Consider the following 10,779-nt stretch of genomic DNA (forward strand, 5'->3'; position numbering starts at 1 on the left):
ATGCACACACACATAGGCATACACACGCACACAAGGCTGCACACATGCACTCGGGTATGCACATGTGCGTAATACCCACACACACATGCGCACAACACACATATAGACATGTTTGTGCACACACACAAGCCTGCAATGGCCGCGGGCAAGCTCCAGGCTCTGTTTCCTGACTCTCATTGCCCTGGCCTCCCTCTCTGTCGGATTTATACTTGAACTTGAAAGACACGATCACACAAAGACATTTCCTACCTGTTCTCCGCCTCGAGGGAGCCGTCTCCCTCGCGTGCGGTCAGCAGACCCTTCCACAGGGAGGGGCTTCTGGGGACACCTGACATTCTTTGCATTGCTCAAAGCACCTGATTACCTTCGATGCTCAAGATTGGCAAGAGAGAGGGTGGGGCAGCGTGCTCAAGGGCACCCCAAGGTCACCGGGAAGGAGCAGTGCGGAGCAGGGGCGGCTCGTTATCCCGCAGAGCTGTCAGCTGCCCTGATGGAGCCCATGAGCATTCTGCCTTGACTCCCACCAGGAGCAGGAAATCAATCAGAAATAATAATAATCTGGCTCAGAGGCGCAGCTTTCCAAAGCCGGAGCAGCCTCTTCAGACAGAATCCTGCTGGTAGTTAAGGGTGGGTGTGCAGATCACTATCGGGGGACATGGGGCACCATCAAGGGAGACCAATCAGACCAGGAGGACCGAGGTGGGAGACAGGACACCCCCAAATGCCATCCACACGGCTGCAAGAACTTGGAGGCCGAGGCTGGCCAGCAATGGCTCCCAGAGGGCAACAGAGGGGCTCGAGGCTGGTTTCTCGCCGAAGCCGATAACGGCGAGGTTTGGGGTCAATGTGAAGTTCTGTGCAAGCATCCACGCCTGGGCTCACAGTGGGGCCCTCCGGGGGCTGCCACTCTCCTGCCATTTCCTGTAAACCTGATTTAAATGAGTGATCTGAGGACATGTGGCTCTGGGGTGGGGGGTGCCAGGATGTGACTCCCAGCTGTCTCCTCCTGAGTCCCGTCCTCACTCTCTTCACTGCCTGTTCCTGCAGCCGCAGTACAACGTGTTTCCTGGGACGGGCAGCCCGCGTCCCACAGGGCTGTGTTGGTGTCCTGGGGCTTCTGTGACAGATGACCACAAGCTGGGCAGCTGTGAACAGAGAAACCCTCAGAGGCCAGGAGCACGAGATGGAGGCGTGGACAGGGCCGCGCTCCCTCTGAAGGCTCCGGGGAGGGTCCTTCCTGCCTCTCCCGGTTCCTGGTGCTGCCGCATCTTCTGCTGGTGGCAGCATCACTCCCATCTCTGCCTCTCTGGTCACGTGGCCTTCTTCTCCCTGTGCATGTCTCTTCTCTTCTCATGAGGACACCAGTCATGGATTTGGGACCCACCCAGACACTCCAGGATGCTCTCATCTTGGTCCTTCCCTTAATGACATCTGTGAAGACCCTTTTTCCACATGAGGTCACGTGAAGGTTCTGGGGTTTGGAACTTTGTCACATCATTTGGGGACGACTATTCTACCCACAGCTGGTACTGACACCCCTGAGTTAAGCAGCCCTTACCCCCCGGGCAGTGTCACGCACACCACTGCATTTGTTCCCCGAAAGAAGCCTCTGAGGTTGGGAGGACAGGCACCAGCCCATTTTAAAGATGAAGAAACTGAGGCTCAGAGATGTAGAGCCAGAGGGCGGGAGGCCTGGGTGGGAGCCCCACTCAGCCACTGGCTGGGCAAATTCAGGTTGATATCATGGCCCACGAGGTGGACGGCAACGTGCCTGAGGTCCCTTTGCGAGTCCTTGATTTCGGGATAAGCGACCGTGAGTGGCTTGTGCTGCATTTGGTGACCTGCCACCACAGCAGGCTGTCCCCGCGTGCTCCTCACAGCCTCAGGGCCTCTGCTCGAGATCTGGCTGTGGCTGTGCCCACTTGGGGTGGTTGGGGGCCCACTCTGGCTCCCCCAGAGCTGAGCCGCATTCTGTCACCAGAGGCCCATGTTTCTGTTTCAGACGTTTCTATGGCAACCCACGATGCCTGCCCTTGGGCAACTCCATGTCTCCTGTCCATCAATGATTCACCCATTAACAGACCCATGGGGCAGCCACTGACCTGGGGCCACCCACGGAGCCCCAAACACCCCTGTCTGGAGCCATGAGACGCTGTGGGGGCCACTCAGGGAACAGGGGTGCTGCCGTCACAGGTTCAGGCCCCCGCCCTGCCAGCAAGACAGTCCTGGACCTTGAACCTTGCTCAGGGCACCCGGCCCCCAAGGCCAGGTGCCAAGGAGGCCGTGTCCAGGCCCTGGGCACCAGGAGAGGTGGGGGGGAGGGAAGGCCCGGGGGTCCTCCCCAACCCCGGGGGTGGGACACGCCCAGCCAGCTTCCTGAAACGCCTCCACCCTCTGCCTTTGTGGCTCAGAGAGCAGAACCAGGCGCCTCTGGGGTGGGAATTCGGGTGACGGGGGCTCAAGCCCCATGCTTCTGGTGAGAATGGCAGAGAGGGAGGCGGGGGTGGTGTGTGGTTTCTGTGAGTCCGTGTGTGTGTGGGGTCTGAAGTCACTGCCTGCCCTTAGACACTGCTTCCTCCCCACGTCCGGAGGACTCGGGTGTCGCAGGGTTGGGCGCGTTGTTGGGGGTGGATCTGTCCATGGGGTGAGAGGACATCTCAGGATGCAGGTCACGACCTGCTGTGGGAGAGCAGAGAACACGCCCTCCAGGCCCCAGGCCGTGGCCCATCTTCACCGAGGACCAGGTCCCTGCCTTTGCCCTGGGTCACATCAGCCCAGGCTGGATAGCCATGGGGATGGACAGCCACGGACACCCTGGGGATGCAGTGGCTGGGCCGTGGCTCGGGGAGGCCCCGGGAGGGCAGAAGGGGTGGTTCTGCCTGTCGAAGTAAAAAGATGGGGAGTGGGGTGCCCACAGCTTCCCTTTGGTGAGGGGTTGGGGCCACCCTGTCGTTCTCCCCCTTGCTCTGCTGGGGAGCTCTCCCTCCTTCTCCATGGCCCCGGCTCAGCCCACCTCAGCGCTTCCCACCCCCCTGCACCCGGGAACCCCAGGGAGCGTCCACACGTGTCTGGATCCCAGAGCCTGGGGCTTAGTGGTCTGCCTGGCGGAGTAAGGTGGGGGCTTGGGGAGCTGGAAGAGCCCCTGGTGAGTATGAGGCTGGGGTGACTTCTCTCCCGACACTGAATGTGAGGACACCACAGCTGGGGACACTGAGTCACAGCCCCAAGGACCTTCCTTCTGGGTGCCCCCACTGGTCACTGAGGAGTCCTCTCCCTGAGATCCCCCGGACCCCCACCTACTCACTAAGCCCCCCTCCCTCTGCCCATCCCAGGCAACCTCGCACACCTTCCCCTCCTCTGCTAATTAAAGCAATTTAGGGCAAACCAATAACTCACCCCGTGAGGGTGTTCACAGCTCAGGGAGGAGGAGGATTTCCTTCCTAGAAAACAGGGAACCGCAAATCTTCACCCAGAGCCGGGCAGGGGCAGGGGGCCCAGCACAGTCTCTCTGGTCTGGCGGGAACAGGGCACTGCGAGATCAGTGAGCGAAGGCTGAGGGAGCACCCCCCATTCCGCCCCTGACCGTGGGGCAGGGACACAGGCTCCCTCCGCCGGTGGCTCACTGAGGACAGTGTGGGGAACGCACAGCCTGTGCCTGCATGGTCCAGGGCGGAGGGACGAGAGGAGCCGGGTTCCAGGGTGGCCCTGAGAGCAACACACTCAGGTCCTGGGGCCTTCCAGGAGCGGCTCACCTGTCCTGAGCCCCACTGCCACATGCAGGGCAGGAGACACAGCTGTGGGGATTGAGCAGTGGGCATGAATGGCCCGGGGCAGCCTCACAGCCCCCACGTCCTCAGACCCTGTGGCTGCCTCCCGTCTTGGTGTCACACCACTTGAGCCAGACTTAGACGGGAGGCCACACTGGGGCGGAGATCTGCCTTCCCAAGTGACCTATGGGACAAGAAGTGCTGGGGAGTGGGGGCCCCATAGGGCAAACCTTGACCTGGGGAGATGGAGGCTGCGCCCTCTCCCGGTCCGCGGAAGCCCCATGTGCAGAGCTGGGGGTGCCCGCTGCACGGTGGCAGCCTGGGTTACTGCCCTGCCCTGCGTGGCAGCATCTGTCTTGTTCTTGGCCTCACGCTCCCCGCCCTGGTCTTGCTCTTCTGACTTGAGGCTGCTGATCCTGGACTCAGACTCTGCTTTCTAGAGCAGCGCCACCCCAACACCGACGTGCAGGCAGCCTCTGCGGAGCTTCTGTAATGCATGCAGTTCTGACCCGGCACACGGGGGCTGACACCTGCCTTCCTGCCCAGCTCCCAGGATGCGATGTTCAGGGGGTGGCGGTTCAGTGGCCAGGGCCATGTCCGAGTTAGGTCTGAGGTGTTCAGGCAGCAGGGACAGCCTCTGGGAAGCGGTGCTTTCGTCAGTGCCCCTCCCTCCAGCCCCCACTAGCCCTGGGCTTCTGTTTGCTCAGACCCCACAGTGGGGAGGAGGGTGAGGGGCGTCTCCTGTGCAGGGTTCCTGGGCATCACCAGGGCGGCTGCAGGGGTGCCGTGACTCGCAGGGCTCACACGCACAGAGCCATGGGGCCTGGACCACCCCCCCACCCCCGCACACACACACATTGACGATCCTCCTGTGGCAGGCGGGGTGGGGCAGGACACGGAGCGAGGGGGCCAGGGACTGCAAGCGCCGGGCTGACCTGGCTTCTGGCTCAGCCGCAGCCAGCCCAGCTCTTCAAATGCATCGATTCCTTGCTCTCCAGCCTGAGCCTGGGGGGCGGGTCCTCGTACCAGCGCCACCTTATAGACACCAGCTGAGGTTTGGAGAGGACAAGGAAATTCCTAGGTCACATCTGGCTGCTAAGAGGCAGAGAGGGGCATATGGGGCTGCTTCTGGGTGGCTCTGAATTTGGGGCGGCTGGATGACCTCAGCCCTGGGCTCCGAGAGAAATCCCCGTGGCCCCTCCCAGTGGGGGTGGCCAGCGGGCCTGACCACAGGAAGGAATTGCCCCGCCCCACAAAGCTGCCAGCTGGGGAAGCCCCAACTAAGAGAGGCCTGGGGGCTTCACAGAGGATTTCCTCTGGTGCCTCTCCCCCCACCCCCGCCTGTCCCTGAGGGAATCCCAAGAGGAAAGCGGGCGGACGGAGGGGTTTCTTGTGGCCCCTGAGGTCTGGAAGACAGTGGCCACAACGCAGCCCCCGCATTTCCTGCCTGAGCAGCCTGGCTCCCTTCGGCTTCCCCTCCCATCCCCCAGCCCTCCTGGGAGTTGGCCCCACAGCTGAGCTTTGTGCCTTGGGGGTGGGGGGTGGGGGATAGCAGGGCCCCTTGGCCAGCAATTGTCAGGGGGACCTCTTGTCTGTGGCCTCTGTCACCCAGGGGACCGTAGGCCGTTGGTTGCTAGGTCAGCCTGTGCCCTTGGCCCTGGTGGGAGGAGAGGTGCGGGCTGCATGCAGGGACGGGGCACCCGCAGTGAGGTTGTGAGGTTGTGGGGGAACAGGAGAGCAGGGGTCCCTGCCTTTGGGGTCAGTGGGTCTGGACCAAGTCCTAGCTTGGAGCTTTGGGCTTCTTGCCTCAGTTTCCTCAGCTGTCAAGTGGGATGCTGACGACAACCTCAGGGAGCCTCCTGCCCCCTGGCCCCCCCAGCGCCCAGTCTCCATCCAGCAGCTGGGGTGATTCCCCACCAGCCAAGAAGGGTCCCTCGCCCCCCGCACTGGAAACACTCTGCTGACACTCGGACACCCACATCGTGCTGTGAGCTCCCCAAGCTCGTCCTTTGTAGCCTCCTTGTCAGAGCTCAGGGCTGGACTCGTCCAACAGCAGTGCTTGGAAGATCCCAGAACAGATCCGAGGGCCTGGAAGAGTCCCCGGAACAGGCAAACACTGTGAAAGTGTGCATTGAAGGAACTGTTGAGTCCCGCTAAGTGTGAGCAGGCCCAGCATCTTCTGGTGGCCTCGTCTGATTCTGATGAGGAAGAAAGCTGGTTCTTGGGCCAATGAGGTCCCCTCTTTCTCCCTGTCCTCAGCTGGACCATTCGCACTTTGCCCCAGCTACCCTACCCCTTTTAGGCTCCCGCCCCAGGACCTTCGCACATGCTGCTGCCTCTGGCTGGAGTGCTCTTGTGCGCAGCTCACTCCCACCTGCCCAGCTCCGAGCCCTCTTGCTGGAGGGGCCTTCCTTGAGCTCCTGAGGTAAGGCAGCCTTCACGGCACTCACGTGCTCTGATGAATCTTATGCTGAGGGCTAGCTGCCTCTCAGGCACCTCCCAGTAGGACAAACGCCCCATGAGGGTGGCTGTGGGGTCTGTCTCATTCATTGTTGTCTCTTCTGGGGCCTCAGACAGAGCCTGACACTGAACAGGTGCTCCACAAATATCGTGGAATGAATGCAGGAACGCATGAATGGATGGATGTGGCGATGATTAGAGAGGGTGACGAAGCAGATGGTCCCCCATTTGGATATAGTCTGGGTGGGCCTCCTCCCGCATGCTGTAAAAACCCTCAGGTGATTTTGATGTGTGGGCAGCATCAAGGACCACAGTTCGGCTTTATTTCAATTCTCTACCAACTGGAGGTGCATTTAGGTTAATTGGCAGATCCCATCAGCCATTTACTCTTGAGTATGAATTAATGGAGGAGCCGATTCTTTCGGTAACACTTTGCTGGGTTAGGTTGGTCTGAGGGAGTAGAACATTTTCTGGGTGGGAGAGAAAAGAGACAGGTAGTTTGAAGACAGAAGGCCCTTGGGGGGCATGTTTGAGTGGAGGGAGGATGATTTGAGGACTTGGAGGTGGGAAGGAAAGGGGCAACATTTAGGAGATGGAGGAAGGGTGTTCTTGCTTTCTGGGTGTTTCTCAGGACCAGACTTGGGATAGCGTCCCCTCCCCCAAGGGCGGAGCTGGACCTGCCCCCCCCCCCCCCCCCCCCACACACATACTCTCCCCAGTATGAGGAACCCCAGCTGCTCCGGCTCGAGTCTGATGACCAGTCGATGGCCATCAGGTTCATGACAAGGTCTCTCCAGCTTTCCATTATGGCCCCTCCTCCTTGTTTAACCCACGGGACCCTTGGTGATCCCCCTACGTGCAGCTCTCTGTCCACCACGCCCCGCTCAACACGACTGGACCTTCCCCATGATCTACGGCCGTGCTTCCTCAGGGTGGCTCCTGGCACCAGCAGCGGCAGTCTCTGAACCAGGGTCAGAGGCCCCGAAGCTGCCGGTGGTGGGGTCGGGCTGTAACGAACCCTCCGGGGTCACTGTGCCCGGAAATGGGCGTTCCTACTCCATTTTACAGAAGAGGAAGATGAGTGCTGAAAGATGCTGGTCCCCATAGCCAACGGTCCCCAAGTGCTCAGAGATGCTTGCAGCCAGGCCCTCCCAGCACCCCACACCTGCTGCCGGGGTGAAGCCTTCAGCGGGCAGCCGCCCCCCCCCCCCCCCCCCCCGGTGATCTCAGGGAATGGACAAGCCATACCCCATCTCAGAGTCTGTGGATCACACCCCTTAGAAGTGAGTGACCTTGAGCAAGTCCAAGGTCGCTGTCAGCAGGAAGACTGAAGCTGAGACCCACAGAGTCTGGAAAGAACCTGTTCGAGAGTGAACTTGATCTGCCCTCCAAAAGGGGGGAAGGGTGACAACATAAACGGAGTTTCAAAGTGACAAATCAAAAGCAGTGAGTTTAATGAATTTTACCACTTTAAAATTCAATAGAATGTTCTTTAATTAAACATGTTATTTATCTTGGTGTTAACAGACCCTGGCAGCTGGCACACAACTTGCAGCGGGCAGGGCCCTCTCCTGTCCTGCTGGGGCAGGTCAGCCTGGGTGGAGGGGCTGCGTCCTGAGCCCCGGGGAATGGGGAGAAAGCAGTGTGGCTAGGGGGCCAGCATGTGGACCAGTAGTAGACAGACCCTGGGCCTGTCAAAGCCACTGAAATGCATTCCAGCCTGGGTGGGGGTGAGCATTCTGCTGTGGGCAGAGTCGGGACCCTGCCTAATCCATGTGCTGCACAGGGGTGTCTGGCTTTGGGCCCAGTGACCCCAGGTTCCTGGATCTCTAAGGTTCTGAGATTCCTTCCTGCAGCTGGGCGCCCAGGCCGGGGCCAGCGAAGGCAGGGCTGGGGGCCAGGAGGAACTGCCGTGCCAGAAGGGGCAGATCCTCAGTGTGGAGACCCAGAAGGTGGGCCACAGGGCACCCGGAGGCCTGCAAAACTCGTCGCTGTCTGGGGCAGGTGGGGTGCAGGACAGCAGCCGGTGCTGAGCCCACAGCGGGAAGCGGGTGCTGGGGTGGGGAGGGAATAACGCCTGTAGTTCACGCGAGCCCGGAGCTTTAATGCTACAGCTCCTCAAAGCAGTCTTGATGCACCCATTTTACAGCCCAGGAAACCGAGGCAGCGCAGGAACCAGGCGGTGCTGGGGTCAAGGGAAGGCCGGGAGGGGGCGAGGCCTGGAAGGGGTGGGGACCTGGCGGGGACGCACGACATTTTCTCCTCGCCCCCAAACTGCCTTTTCGGGCAGCCCCAAGAGGGGCAAGGTCAGGGTGGGGCCTCTGCCCCGCCCCGCGCGCGCGCGCCGAGCCGGCTCCCTCCGGCCCCCTCCGGCCCCCTTCCCGGCGGGCGGCGGCGTCAGCCCCGCTCCGGTTACGCACGTCCGCGCCGCGCCCGGCGGAGGGCGCCGGGCTTCTGAGCCCCCCACCCCACTACGGGGGCAGGTGGCAGGGCTGGGGGCGGCCACTTGTCCTGTCGCCGCGCTCGTGGCAGCGGCGCGCAGGGCCTCAGCGTCGTCCAGGGCTCCCAAACCCAGCGCGAGGCGGAGGCGCGCGCCCTCCCAACGCCCCCTACCCGGGCGGATTTCCCGCATCCGGTCGCCGCTCCTGGAGCCGGGCAGCAGCCTGGGTCCCCACTCCCGGGGAAGGTCGCGACCCCACCCCGAGGAAAGGGCCCTCCCCGCCGCGCCCGCGTCTCTTCCGCTTGCGCGGTGACTCAGGCACGTGCCCCTGAATGTCATGGCAATACCGACATGATAACCCTGGCTCCTGGAAGGGTGACCCCGAAACCAGTCCAGCCCGGGGCCACCCCGGCGCTGGCACATGGCCAAGTTGTCAGGGCTCTCTGAGCCTCAGTCTCTTCATAGGACCAGTGGGAACCCCAATACCCAGTCATGGGATGTGGGTGACCAGGAAGAACTCTGCAGGTGGCTGGTGATGTGTTTGGGTGGAGGGATTCCCAGGGCTTGGGAGGGAGGGGCGCAGACCCGCAGAGGACCCCCAGGATAGGAAGTTCTGGGGACCAGCCTTGGTCCTCCTGGGCTCACGTGTGCCCTTGCCTGCTGCAGGCACGGACGCAGCCTAGCTTCCGGGGCCTTTCCTGTGCTTTCTTGTCCCAGGAACCCTGTGTCCCTGCGAGTGTATGTAAATATAATCCCCAGCCAGGAGACAGTGCTGTGGGTCTGACACCACAGCTGCAGGTCCTGCAGACTCAACCCCTTATTCAAGGGCTGTCCTCTGCTTTCTGTCAGTCCAGCCCAGAGGAGGGCCTGTCGGTCCCTGGAGACACGGCCGCCAGGGATGTTGAAAACTAAAAGGAGGCGTTCTCTCCGCAGACAAAAGGAGGTCATCCTGCCCGGCCACCTGGGCCCCAGGCGGCCAAGATCTGTGATGGTTGTTGCTCAGCAAAGTTGTTGCAGATCTATGTTTGGCTCCACAAGGCCAGGGCTGAAGTAGGGTCAGGCCATCAACCATGTGGCCTTTAGTAGAAAGAGGGGGTGCCACGCCTTCACGTCCACTGAGGCGCCGTCCATGGGGCCTGGCATCCTTACTGTGTGCATGTGTGTGTATGTGCATGCACACATGTGCACACACGTGCGTGCATGACCATGCACAGTTATGCATGTATGGATCTCTACATGTGTGTAGATACATGTCTGTATGCACACACGTGCATGCATGGTCATGCACAATTATGCATGTATGGATCTCTACATGTGTGTAGATACATGTCTGTATGCACACACGTGTGAATGCGTAGATGTGTGTGTGTGCATCCGCTGGGTAGAAATGCACTTGTTCTGTGACAGTGACCCAGACCTTCAGGGCTCTGTTCCGAGAGTGGCTGCAGCTGGTTTTCACATGGCGCATCCCTGGCCCGTGGGGCCCCCTGGAAGCCAAGACCGTGTTTCTGAGTGAGCTGTGAGCCTGTGTGCAGAAGGCCCCACGTGCTCAGTACACACAGGGCTTGGTCAGCTGGGGGATGTGTGTGTTGGTCTCTTGTGAATACCTTGTTGGTCTCTTATGAATACCTCTTGTGGTCACGTTGTGAATAATGTGGTCTGCCAAGGCCGTCTGGTGGACTCATGCACTCATTCACCTGTTCACTCATTCACCAAGGATTTATTGAACATCTGCTGCGTTCTGGGCTGGCCTGGGTTTGGGGAGGCTGGGCCTCGTTCTTGGAAACTGCTCTACTGGGGAACGGAGGGAGGTGGGGGAGGAAGGGGGACCTTTCCTAATAATGGGAAGATGTAGGCAGCATCGTGGAAATTGATGTGCTGACCAGAGCGGGGGCGGAGGTGGACGTGCGCCTCCCCAGCAGCCGTCCCTGTAGCAGGCCAGGAGAGACTGGTTTGTGCTGCATAACAAACATGCCCTCGGTCTCAGGGGCTTGTGGCAGCCTTGTCTCTGACACTGGGCCCCAGGACGTTCATTCTGGTTGTCGCTGTCCGACCTCACAGCGAGGCTTTATTGTCGGCGCCTCTTCCTGAGAAGTGGACTCTGCCCTCAGG

This window comes from Equus quagga, chromosome 21 (assembly GCF_021613505.1).
Source record: "Equus quagga isolate Etosha38 chromosome 21, UCLA_HA_Equagga_1.0, whole genome shotgun sequence".
In the NCBI taxonomy this organism is placed as follows: Eukaryota; Metazoa; Chordata; class Mammalia; order Perissodactyla; family Equidae; genus Equus; species Equus quagga.